At 36.9% G+C, this 13,850-nt stretch overlaps 1 protein-coding gene across 1 annotated transcript in view; it reads right to left on the bottom strand.

The window, feature by feature from the left end:
- LOC130243116 (uncharacterized) overlaps window positions 1-13,850 on the bottom strand; it is a 126,075-nt gene that overhangs the window by 39,642 nt on the left and 72,583 nt on the right.

Genomic DNA, 13,850 nt, shown 5'->3' with positions numbered 1-13,850 from the left:
GATTTATTTTTTTTTTTTTCAAATATTTCTCAGGTGATGTTTTACAGTACACGCTATTTTTTTTGGGGGGGGGGGGGGGGGGGGGGGGTTGGGGTATAAAATAATGTTTTATGTTTAAGTTTGGCTGCAATAAAAGAAGTGTTCATTAAAAAAGTAATATAAGTATTATGAGCCCTCTTCAGAAATTCTCTTTTTTTATATTATGCATGGTTAGTAGGTTTTGGAGAAAAAAAGACACTGAATGGGCATGAATAAGGCTTTTAAGTAACTAGTCTTGTAGGCTAGAATTTTTACTTCACAATTATGTAAAAATGATTCTGTTCTCACATTCAAAGAAAACATTACAATGATTTACATTTTGTAAAGTATATTTTGGGTCAGCTTAGCTGTATGCGTGGAAGTGACAAATCCACACCTGGGTCATGAATAATAGATACCTGGACAGACAAAAGACACTCCCCCACGGGCTAATGTTCACCCATCAAGGGCACTGTACAGCAATGTAAAGCTAGCCCAATCTAAATGCTTGTTGTATTACTTGCTGTATTATGACAATGTAAACACTATGGGTAAACAATGTATGTGCACTTAAACAGCATGCACAAAAATATATATATTTGAAAAGACATCAAACATTTTTGCAAAACTGTTGCGATTAAAACTGTTTCTTGTGCATCAATCCAGCATGTAATAATATTTTTGAAAGACACTGAAGTAGCGTAACGACAAAAGCTTTAAACACAGGAATAAATAATATTTTAAATATGAAAAACATTCATTCATTTTCATTTTCTTTTTGGCTTAGTCCCTTTATTAATCTGGGGTCACCACAGCGGAATGAACCACCAACTTATCCAGTATATGTTTTACGCAGCAGATGCCCTTCCAGCTGCCACTCAACACTGGGAAACACCCATACATTCTTGTAAAGCCTTGAAGGAACTGTTACACACATATTGTTTGCTATATAGAATACAAAAACTTTGAAGCTCATTATCTCAAAATCATTTAGAACGCAGATAGAACCTTATATTTCCAAGTCAATGCAATGTCTAAAGAACAAACCACTGTTGTCCCATAACATGCCTAATTATCCTTACTTGCCATAAAAACCTAATAAAGTCTTTCAATTACTCTTTAAGCTGAAAACAAAAAACCTGAAAAATTTGTAGAAAAAAATATTATGCACTCTCACCATGGCAAAGACAAAAGCAGTTAGTTATTAAAAATTAGTTGGTTAAACTATTACTGTATGTTTAAAAATGTGTTGAAAGAATCTTCTCTCTATTAAGTAACACTTAAGAAACATTTTTAAAACAATTATTATTTTTAATGATTGTCTCTTCATAAGCAACTACTAGGAGACTGTGTATCCTGTGTTTAAGACATTTTTTTAGCAAACAGACTATGGCGAATCTTTAAACTCTAACCTCATTATGCAGCAAAATTATAAATTAGAACTCTGTGCAATAATAATAATAATAATAATAATAATAATAATAATAATAATAATAATAATAATAATAATAATAATAATAATAATAATAATAATAATAATATCTTACAGTTATATAGCGCTTTTCTGGAGACTCAAAGCACTTTACACATTTTTGGAAGGAATCTCCTCAACAACCACCAGTCACAGTATACATGTAGTAATTAAATATGTAGGAATTTAGGTTTACAGAATTAACATATTACAGGAGGGCTAATCATTTTGACTGCAACTGTATATACATTAATTCTAGATGGAATTGCCGCACATGGGTGCCTATTTCTCCAATAGTGGAAGTGTTTTTTGTTTTTTTTTTTCCAGTTGAGTGCAGTGCACGTGTTCCAGTTTCCGTACAGACATCGCCATATAGTTATAATCAACAAGGTCATGTTTGTATTTTCTCAAATTTAACATAATTGTTTGGAGGTAGCTAAATTATTACCTACCTGTAAATAGTGCAAAAGTGTACTTTTTTTGAAAGGTAGAGCCCCAGTGGCAGCTTCTGTACATTTATTTTTCTGCAGCTGAAAAGATGCATTTACAAGATTTATAGGAAACTCTTTTTACCGGAGCATGATGCTCGCTAAAATTCTGCTGTGCCCCTGTAAAGTTTTAGTGATTATTCCTCATTTGACAAGGGAAATTATTTCTGTGTAAGACCAGTCGATGGATTTGATCATCTTGGAGTGCAGCAGTATTGCATGTCTGGAGCAACTGCCCCCTGTGCCACAGCTCTGACATGAAACATGCATTATGGATCAAGACGGGCCACAAAGCAAGCTGCTGCTTCAATACTGCATGACTCAAGTTGTCCAAACACATGAAGCACTTTTGAAAAAAAAACACTCCAAAAAATGCTTGAGCATACAGCTACATATGGCCAACATGCTTGTGCTGTTTACTGCGCTTGAGCGGTTTTCATCTAATGAGCAAATACCATGAATGTTTTTTCATATATAAATTAGACCATTAAAGAAAAGTCCTGCAACTTTAAACAGTTTTTTAGTCAGCACAACTTTTTTTTGTTTAACTGTTTGTTTGTTTGTTTGTTTGTTTGTTTGTTTGTTTGTTTGTTTGTTTTTTCAGAAATAACTGAATAATTAAATTGACCCAAAAGGGGGCACCTCTTTTTCAAATAAATGATATTCTACTGAAATTTCTATTTACCAATGAATATCAGAGAAAAATCACACCTCATGATTTTATCAATCAATCAATCAATCAATCAATCAATCAATCAATCAATCAATCATAATTTCTGAAAATTCTGTTTTCTTATCATAGAAATAATAACTTAACAGAAAACAGTAATAATATAATTAATATTAATCAAAAATGCAATAATCCGTTCAAACTTTATATGCTCACACTGAGACAAATAATGAGAAGGAACCAAATCTCCTACCACAGCTATTCTGATGACACTCAGATCTACTTAGCCTTACTGCCTAATGACTTCAGCCCTTTGACACACTTTGCCAATGCATTGATGAAATGAACAGTTGATGTGCCAAAACTTTCTTCAGTTAAACAAAGAGAAAACTGAAGTCATTGTGTTTAATAACAGAGATGAAGTTCTCAAGGTGAATGCGCACCTTGGCTCTAAGGGTCAAACAACAAAAAATAAGGTCAAGAATCTTGGTGTGATTCTGGAGTCATATATGAAGTTCAGTAGTCATGTCAAAGCAGTTAGTAAATCAGCATACTATCATCTCAAAAACATTGCAAGAATTAGATGCTTTGTTTCCAATGATGACTTAGAGAAACTTGTTCATGCTTTCATCAGCAGCAGGGTGGATTACTGAAACAGCCTCCTCATTGGCCTTCACAAAAAGACAGTCAGACAGTTACAGCTCATCCAGAACACTGCGGCCAGGATTCTGACCAGAAATGATCAGGTGTGCTCCAACATTAGGCATATTCAAATCAAGACTGAAAACACATCTGTTTAGCTGTGCCTTTACTGAATGAGCACTGTGCTACGTCTGACAGATCGCACTATTATGTTTTTCTTTTCTTTTTCATTCTTTTATAACCTGTTTTAACACATTGTAACACACTGTATATTTTGTATATTTTAATACTCTTTCGTACACTATACAGTCTTTTATACCCTTACATTTAGTTTTTATAAGCTTCAATTTTTTTCAAAATTTAAAAAAAAACTAAGGACAGATATTCCTTTATTAATTAATCAACATTATACTACTATAGACTATTATATGTTGCTATATGCTACTATTTTATCAACTATGTTACTATATGTTATGTTAGTTAAAGCACTAAACAGAAATTTAGGACAAATAACAGTAATAGGGCGATACGGTGGCTCAGTGGTTATCACTGTTGCCTCTCAGCAAGAAGGTCGTTGGTTCAAGTCCCGGCTGGGCCAGTTGGCATTTTTGTGTGGAGTTTGCATGTTGTTGCATGTTTGTCCCCATGTTCGCATGGGTTTCCTTTGGTTGCTCCAGTTTCCCCCACAGTCCAAAGACATGCAGTATAGGTGAATTGAATAAACTAAATTGTGTATAGGTGTTTCCCAGTACTAGGTTGCAGCTGGAAGGGCATCCACTGTGTAAAACATATGCTGGACAAGTTGGCAGTTCATTCCGCTATAGCGACCACTGGTGAATAAAGAGACTAACCTAAAAGAAAGTGAATGAATACTAATTTTTATCCATGTTTGGGCTAAAATTGAATATAAAAATAAATAAACTGAACTACTGAAATCAATTGTAACCCGTAGATTTATCCATGTCACTCAATAGTACTACAGCAAATGTAAAGCTGCTGGTCCAGGAGCTCAATGGTGCTTTAAACTCTACCTCTGGGCTCCCCTAGAAAATAAGGCAGTGTGTTTTAACATTAATGGAAGAAGCATCAGCAATGCCCCAGGAAGAAAAAAAAGACATAAAATCTTAAGGAAGAAAGTGTGAATTGACTTGAAGATGAATCAAATCTGAGTTTCCCACATGAGCACTATGCCTCTACTACTACATAACAGAGTTTACTCTATACTTTACTGACCACCTCTGCGTGCGTGCGTCTGTGTGTGTGTGTTTAACTTACTAAACTGACCTTTAAATAAATATTTTTAAGATATAAAAATGTAAAACCCTATATATAATTTTAGGAATTGTAATCAATTAAAAAATATATATATGCAAATATATAAATGGCGCTTTTTTGCATAATATTTTACATCCAATTTTAAAGGGCACCTATGGTGAAAAATCTACTTTTCAAGCTGTTTGGACAGACATATGTGCATGTATGGTGTATAGACCGTCATATTGGGGTGATATAAACACACCCAGTTCTTTTTTTCAATTTAGCAACATAAAAACGGTGGACCAATTGGAGCGGTTTTCAGACCAACCACAACCTTACGTAGGAGTGTGGTCCCCTCGCCCACCGAATTGATTGACAGCTGCGCTATTAACATGTCCCGGTAGTCACATGTATAATCATATCAACAAGACCAGACGTGCGCAAAGAAGCTGGAAATAAAAGGTGTGTTCAGTTCGCTAGGATCATCAATCATCATCAAATGTGATCAAGAGTAAGTTTCACAAGTTTAAAATGTTTTAAAACAGAGCATGTGTGTAATGAAGTACAGCGATTTAGCTTAGCTTTACTTCATCAGCACAGCCGCGTGTCAGAACAATTATAAAGAAAGACGCTTTAATCCCGGTTTGTGGACGTTAAATCAGGTTTATTTTTTACATTAACATAACAGATATCCATAGAGCAGTGGAGATTAACCTGTATCCTGTCACATTTGCGTGCAAAAAGAGTGCAAAGCTAAACGGATGCTCTGTCTGTCTGTCTGTCTGTGCGTGTGTGTGTGTCTGCTGTGGTGTGTGTGTGCGCGTGTATCTGTGTGTGCGCGCGTGAACTTTGTGTGACTCATTGATGCAACTGCACAACAAATACTCATTGGTAAAGTTCTTACTGTAGTATACGTATACAAACGCTACGTGAGATCTGCTTCCTTTAAGTCTGTCTGTTGTCTGACACAGCCGAGGAAAGAGATAAAGGCACGTAGAAACGGTGGGCGGGAGGATTAGCCTTAAAGGCGCAGTATGACAAAACCGTCCCCTAGGTCAAAAATGTATAAAATAGAATCTTGCAAAAGGTGTAATGAAAAATCTGATGGGTGTTTTGAGCTGAAACTTTACAGAAACCTTCTGGAGACGCAAAACACTTATATTAAATCTGAAAAAAGGGGTAACCTAGGTGCCCTTTAAAAATAGTTTCTACTCTACTGTAAATTTTTGCAGACATTTGAACAGTGGTTGTTTTCATGAGGATTTTGTTTTTTGAAATATCGGCATTAAAAGGCACCTATTTTGCCCACTTATTTTAAGATTCAAGATAAGTATTTTGTGTCTCCAGAATGTGTCTGCAAAAAATATTCAGCTCAAAACACCAGATTATTTATTGTACCGTTCAGAATATTGTAATTTTCAGCTCTGAGCATCTTGTAGCTGTATTTGTTGCGTTTGCCTTTAATGCTAGTTCTCACGCAACGTTTGTGAGAAATACTGCAGAAAGAACTTTCCCAATGATTTTTTGATGTGTTTGTTGTGGAATTAATTCAAGCCTACGGAGACATGTTAATATGCGGCTGTCAATCAATTTAGTGGGCGGGGAAACCACACTAACATCACATTGTGTTGGGCCTCAAAATGGGAGGGATTTGGATCCTATTTTAATGTGAGAAAATGTAAAAAAGAGACTAATTGACCTTATATCACACGGTCTGAAATAAAGGTACAAACGCTATCACTGTGGTGATATGTATTGCCTAGTGCTGCACAATATTGGAAAAATACGGGCATTGCGATGTTTTGTTTTTTGCTAGTTCTCCACACCCACCGTTCCCACGTGAGAGTGTGCCTCAATTTCCGACTTCAGATAAACAGCTTAGTGACAGACATGAAGGAAGCAGATCTCACGCAACGTTTGTGAGAAATACTGCAGAAAGAACTTTCCCAATGATTATTTGATGTGTTTGTTGTGGAGTTAATTCAAGCCTTTCTGCAATGATGAGTCACATACAATGTCATTACAAAGTTCATGCACAAACATAGAGACACACGCACAGCGCGCGCGTTTAACTTTGCACTGTTTTTGCACAACAAATGTGACAGGATACACATTAATATCCACTGATGTATGGATATTCGTTATATTAATGTACAAAATAAACCAGATTTAACATCCACAAACCGGGATTGAAGCATCTTCTTTTATAATTGCACTGACACCATTTGGCTGTGGTGATAAAGATGGTAAATTGCTGTAATTCATTATAAACACTCACTGTTTTAAAAACGTTTTAAACTTATAAAATTCATTCTTGATCACATTTGATGATGACTGATGATCACAGCGAGCTGAACAGGTCTTTTTTTAATCCCAGTTGCTTTGCGCACGTCCCGTGTTGTTAATATGAGACATGTTAATATGCACTATACTGGAAAAATACGGGCATTGCGATGTTTTGTTTTTTGCTAGATAAATATCATTGCTTGCTTGACTACATATATCAGTATGAATTCAATTTCACCAGATAACCTGAATAGTTTAATTAGATTTTTTTTTTTAAATGACAGAGTGTTTTCAGGTTTTCTGGAAAGTAAAACAGTATTCAGGTACAAACACTGAATAATTGAGTGTTAATAAATAACACTGTAGCCTTCGTTGTGTAAAAATTGAAATATAATTCTTTGAATCTTTGTTAAAGCTACAGACATTATAATTTTGTATACATAAATGGTTTAAATCTGAAATCGAAAAAAAAATTAAAAATTGGTCAACTTTGATCTACTCGACACTGCAGATTCTGCAATGTGGATTTATTGTAAAGCCCTAGTGTGGCCCCAGTGATAGCTTTTATACCTCTATTTCCGAAAGTGTACGCAAATTTCAGAAGTAAATCGATCCACTGTTGTCGAACTAAACAGTGATCTGTCACATTGAATGTTTTTTAATATTCTGATCAAATGGACATAAATTGTAAAATAAGACTGTTTGTTTTTAAATGTAAACAAACCAGAGATTCTTGTGATGTATGGGATGTGAATAATAAACTAAATAAATAAAAATGATAAAACTGGAGATATTAAATCAACAAGAGACTTTCAAATTCAAGTTTTGCACATGCAAAAAAAAAAAAAAAAAAAAAAAAAAAAAATTCCCAATTTCTGTTTAAAGGAGATAAAACATTTTCAACACAATTAAAACAAATAATAATTCTCCAGAAGAAAAAAATATTATCAGACATACTGTGAAAATCTCCTTACTCTGTTAAACATCATTTGGCAAATATTTAGGAAAAAAAAAAATAAAAAAATCAAAGGGGGGCTAATAATTCTGACTAGGACTGTATGCAAGTATATAAATTGTACATTTCTACACTCATTTTTACACCCAATTACAGTTTGTTTACTGTAAATTGTTACAAAAATTTGCACAGCGGTTAAAGGTTGTAACGCTTTCAAGGATTTTTTGTTAATATCGACATTAAATAATTAAGATATGACTTATCATATCTTATCAAGATATGACTAACAGGTTAGGTTAAAATGATGGAAGACATGTGCACCAACCATTAAATGATTTAAAAATATGTACCATTCCAAACCTTTGAAAGCACTGGTGATCCACAACAGAGGTGAGTCCTCAGCAAGAAATCAGCATTTTGCCTGAACACAAGAGCCATATGTGGCGTGTAACAGGTGGTCTATCTGCAAATTCAGAGAAGCTCCGTCTCTAATTAATATTCAATCCACGTACTGGCTGCATTCCAGTATCCATAAATTGGTCGGGCAGATAGTGTAGTAAGAAGCCAGCACACACAGACGCTACAGGAGGCAGGTTATCCATCTCGAGACAGTACACCCCATACAGAGAGAAAGCGTGTTCGGGAATACCAAAAAGGCGGGAAAACATTAACATCTTCACTTTCCAGTGCAGGGCTCTTCTCTCACTTTGCATTCTGTTTTATATTCCTGAATGGTGTGAAAAAAGCTCGTGATGCAGGGGAACGGGATTTATGGCGACGGTGCAGAGTTGAGTCACTGCCTAAAGTCATGCAGGTTACAAGCTTTCCCAAATCTCCCCTGACAGCTTGAATGCTGCATTGATTCCCAAAAAGACGCGCACCTGCTTGTGCGTATCAATGTGTGTGTGAGAGAGAAGGGATTGTTTATCTAGCATCATTTCCAGAGCTCTTCTGGATGCAGAGCAGGTCCTAGACCTCTCTAAAGACCCTAAACCAAAATTTCAGAGAGGGTCCCTGTCAGTGCGATAATCAAAAAACGTGAAATGAACCAAAAATCCTTAGGGGCCATTCACATAGAACGCCTCTTTTCATTCCAATGTGCTACTTTTCCATTGTTTTTAAGTCGCTCTATCAATTAAAAAAAAAATTGGGATAATTTTACACAAAGTGCCACTCATCAATGTCAGTTCTAAAGCAGTGGACCAATCAGAAGTCGGAGGTGTGACAAGGACTGTAAGCTGAGTGTGAATTATACATTGGTCAACTGACCCCTTCCTCCAGTCAATGAAATTAACAGTGCTGAGGAAAGTTACTTTTTAAGTAGTGCATTAAAATTGTGTTACTTTTTATGGAAGGTAATGCGATATAACCGGGTCCGGTTCGGCGATCACAGGATTTCATCTCTGTTATTCGCAGACGATGTTGTTCTGTTGGCTTCATCGAACATGAACCTTCAGCACGCAGTGGGGCGGTTTGCTGCTGAGTGTGACGCGGCTGGGATGAGAATCAGCACCTCCAAGTCCGAGCCCATGGTGCTCCACTGAAAAAAGGTGGTTTGCTATCTCCAGGTTGGAGGAAAGTCCTTACCCCAGGTGGAGGAGTTTAAGTATCTCTGCGTTTTGTTCATGAGTGAGGGAAGGATGGAACGTGAGATTGACAGGCGGATTAGTGCAGCGGCAGCAGTAATGCGGTGGATGTAACGATCCGTTGTGGTGAAGAAGGAGCTGAGCTGAAAGGCAAAGCTCTTGATTTACCAATCAATATATGTTCCTACTCTCACCTATGGTCATGAGCTTTGGGTCATGACCGAAAGGACAAGATTTCGGATACAAGCAACCGAAATGAGTTTCCTTCAAAGGGTGGCAGGGCACACTCTTATGGATAGGGTGAGGAGCTCTGTCACTCGGGAGGAGCTCAGAGTAGAGCTGCTGCTCCTCCACATAGAGAGAAGTCAGCTGAGGTGGCTCGGGCATCTGCTTTGGATGCCTCCTAGACGCCTACCTAGGGAGGTGTTCAAAGCATGTCCCACCGGGAGGAGGCCTCGGGGAAGACCCAGGACACACTGGAGGGACTATGTCTCTCGGCTGACCTGGGAATGCCTCGGAATCCCCCCCGAGGAGCTGGAGGTAGTGTCTGGGGAGAGCGAAGTCTGGGGTTCGCTCCTAAGACTTCTGCTGCAACCCAGCCCCGGAAAAGCAGCAGAAAATGAATGAATGCGATATATTACTTTTGAGGTTTTTTTGCATTACTTTTAATTACCTGGCTGAGGTTTTATCACTTTCAGAACTTGCAGGTGTTTTTTCACCTTTTTGATTAAGAAGCTCTGCATTTAACAACCACCAATATTACCTACACATTCATTTTCCTTTAAAAAATGTAGGATAAAATGATATTTTGAGAACTTTCTGGGCGCAGAGCTATACATGCTGTATATACAGATTAATGAAAGCATGTAAAGTAATGTTTTTGCTAGTTTTGAATTTGTGTTATTAGCTAAGCAAATTCACTGTCCATTGAGATAAAGACTGCAATAAAGCCTAAAAGTACTAACATGAAATAATTTATTAAGGTAAAACAGATTTTAAACCTTTAAAATGTTTAATGACAAAATGAACAGTAAGATGATAAAAAACAAATCAAAATAAATCTTTGAGCTTATTACATTAAATAAACTGCTTCACATGGCCTTAACAAATGTGTAAATCATTTCTCAAAAGAGAAAAAAAAACTTACTATAATACAAAACGTAGTCGCTTCCACAGTAACGTTAGACAGTGGCTGCATTTCCTCAACAATAAAACCAGAAACCTTTTTTTAGTTTAGTCGAATTAATTGTTTTACCTGGAGAACTTATGTCAATCATTTGTTGTTTAGCTGAAGGTGGGGTGCTGGTATAGTGCTTCGCATCCAGTTTTGTTTTTCGATGTTCGATCGATCTTGCAGTTGTCAAGAGTTTTACTTACACATAATCTACACTTAACAACAATCCACTTATTTTCTTCGATGAGTTCAAAATAAGAAGAATCCATTGCAAAACTGTAAGTCTCCAGCCTGCCATTGTTTCTGTTTGCGACTGTCTGTAGTGATGACAGGCAATTCGTGAATGAATCGTTTGGTTTAACCGGATCTTCTAAGTAAACCGGTCGAGTTGTCGTGAAACGGTTTACATTTTCAGTAAGTACTAACATACTGGAGTCTCCCTCTTACTCTAAATAAACCAATATGCTGAGTTATTCAGTTACTAGAACAGTACGCTGACTCATCTGCTGTGAAAAAAAGAGACCTGACGATGATGATGGGTGAGAGCCGACTGTTCCCTCACAGCACGCTCTATCATTGAGGGTGTGATTCAACCTGACTCATTTTTATCCTGCAATATGTTTTTTGAAGCTAATTAAGCAATGTAAAATGTAACAAGTGTTACATTTTTTACCTCAAATAATTGTACTTATTTTTTTAAGTAATGCGTTTTATTACTTTGGAAAAGTCACATTATTACGTAACGTGCATTACTTATATCTCATTACCACCAGAGACGTGCGTTCTGGGGAGGCAGGTGAGGCAGTGTCATCTCACCTGTCGTCTGTCATCATCCTCACCTGCCATCATGAGATGTATACTGATGATGAAATAAATATTTGTCCACTGATCTGAAATTGCTGTATTTTGCGTATCTCCTGTTCAATAACAGTGTAGGAAGCGAGGTGAGGCAGAGACCTGTGCCTCTCGTCAGATTGCGCAATCCCTTGCCAACTGGCTTAAGCCCGCCCCTTTTGCTCACTTAAGTGTATACTACCAATATAATGCTTTATTAAAATGTTTTTATCGACTCTAATAGTCAAATGTATATTTATATTATCTATTGATTCAATTATTAACAGTGTTATTTAAAATACAGATCAGAGAAAACTATTTCTCGCTATTAAAGAGCTGACCCCCCATTCATCTTGTTTTCACGTCCTTTAGGGAGGATCAGGCGTTAATTAGGAGGGTCAATCTCCCCCAAATCCCACTGTAATTTGCACCCTAGTTATAAGCTTGTTTCTAGTAGCAAGTTGGCATGACAACTGTTACACTTGAATGCAACAGGCGAGGAGACGCTTTTTATAAAACCATTCCTGAGCGCTGCATCTCATGTTTTTAGATGCAAGGGTGCGTTCTGTGTGAATGGCCCCTTAATTGGTTCATTTAGAGGATTTTCACTGTCATCAAACAACAGCGAGTAACAGTTAGTAATACAATCAAATAATGTTATAAATAACAGGATAAATACAAGAGAAAATAGGAAATGACAAAAATAATAGGCTAACATTCAGAGAAGGAATCAAGTAGTCACAAATGCATCTTTTTTAAGAGAATCAATTAAGCATACATGAATTCTTTAAGTCACATTAGTTCGGCGAAGAGCAGTGAATAAATCTCTATCTTTATTTTGCTATTATCTTGTCTGTTGTTTGATTAACATTACAATTTTAGCACTAAATAACAGACTGAATATGCAGATCTATGAACAGATCTGACAAATCTTCTTTTCCTATACGTTTTTGTTCATTTCATATAAAATTATCACAGTAAGACAGATATCCTGTGTATTTGACCATTTAAAGGGTTAGCTCACCCAAAAACCCTAGAGAGCTTTTTGTTCATCGGAACACAAGTTAAGACATTTCTTAGATGTAAAGTCCAGAAAAAAAAGTCAAAGCATATATATACTATAACTTCAGTGGTTCTGTAATCATGTATTCTGTGGGCAAAAAACAACAACTTTGTTCACCTATGTTTTCTATATCAGATTAGGGTGCACTCCTGACTACAACAGCAATACGTCATAGTTCCGCATGGTAAGTGCGCACCCTTAAGAACTGAAGCATATGATAAGATATAAGCCCCTTTCACACATACAGACCTTTCCGGAAAATTACCGGCAATTTTCTGAAAAGATATCATGTGTGAACAGGCCCTTTCTGAAAATTACGGTAAAAAAAAGAGAAGTTGTAACATTACCAGAAATTTGCTGGAATGCTCGCTATCTGAGTGCAGAAGGAAAATCGACGGAAAGAGCAGGTTCACGCTTAGAACACACTGACGTGAGACGTCTACTCTGACCAAACAGAAGATTCAGACGCATTCACATCCACGCAGTTTATGAAAATAAAAGCTTTCGAATATTTCTCCAGACACATGTAGCTGCTGGATGTTAGTCAGATAACGTTTCTCTGTTGCTTCTTAATGCCAACTGTGTAAAAAGTGATCGATAAAATGCTTATAGTATGCTAAGCTGCTGTTTGTTTACCTTCAAGCTATGCTTCAGTTGCTTGACGTGTGTGCATGTGAAGAAGTGCTCTGGTGAGTGCCAGCACACACTCATATGATGTACATCTCTACATGCGAAAGTGTTCCTCCATATTTTTTCATGGAAGTTGTTAACAATACTTATCCATCCAGAGAATTTCTAATGTAGTAAAAAGTGTAAACATTTAGCTGCGCTTCTGCCTTTGGATGTCTCTGAGACAAAGCAGATCCATGAAAGCTAAAACTAAATAAAAGTGAAACCATCACAAAAGCCCAAGCCCTTCTATGTTTACAAATACAAGCGCAGTCTTTTAGACGTAATCTCTGGTTAATGATGTCAGTTTTTACTAGTTTTAAAGTCGTTCTGGACATTTTCCGGATATTTACTGGTATCAATGTGTGAAAGGGACTACAAACAAATAGACAATGGAAGAGCGGGGAGCGGGTATGAACATGGTTGCGCGTTGGGTTCGGTGCGCATGGGGACTGAACCAAAAAGCTAGCCGGACTATACCAAAAATCTGAGGTGCAGGTGGGGGGGGGGTTGAAATTCCAGGAGTTTTCCGGTAGACAGAACAATATAGGAGATGGGCGGGAGATCGGTCTGAAATATGGGAGACTCCCGGGACAAACGGGAGTGTTGGCAGGTATGATGAGAGAGCTCTCGGATATCATCTAAAATAACTTAATTTGTGTTCTGAACGAAGATGAACGAAGGTCATTAATAACAGAATGTTAAATTTTGGGAGAATTAACCCTTTAAGAACAACC

The sequence above is a fragment of the Danio aesculapii genome, chromosome 16 (genome assembly GCF_903798145.1).
Source record: "Danio aesculapii chromosome 16, fDanAes4.1, whole genome shotgun sequence".
Classification (NCBI taxonomy): domain Eukaryota; kingdom Metazoa; phylum Chordata; class Actinopteri; order Cypriniformes; family Danionidae; genus Danio; species Danio aesculapii.
Note: the sequence above shows the minus strand (reverse complement) of the source record. Positions and strands in the feature narration are given on the sequence as shown.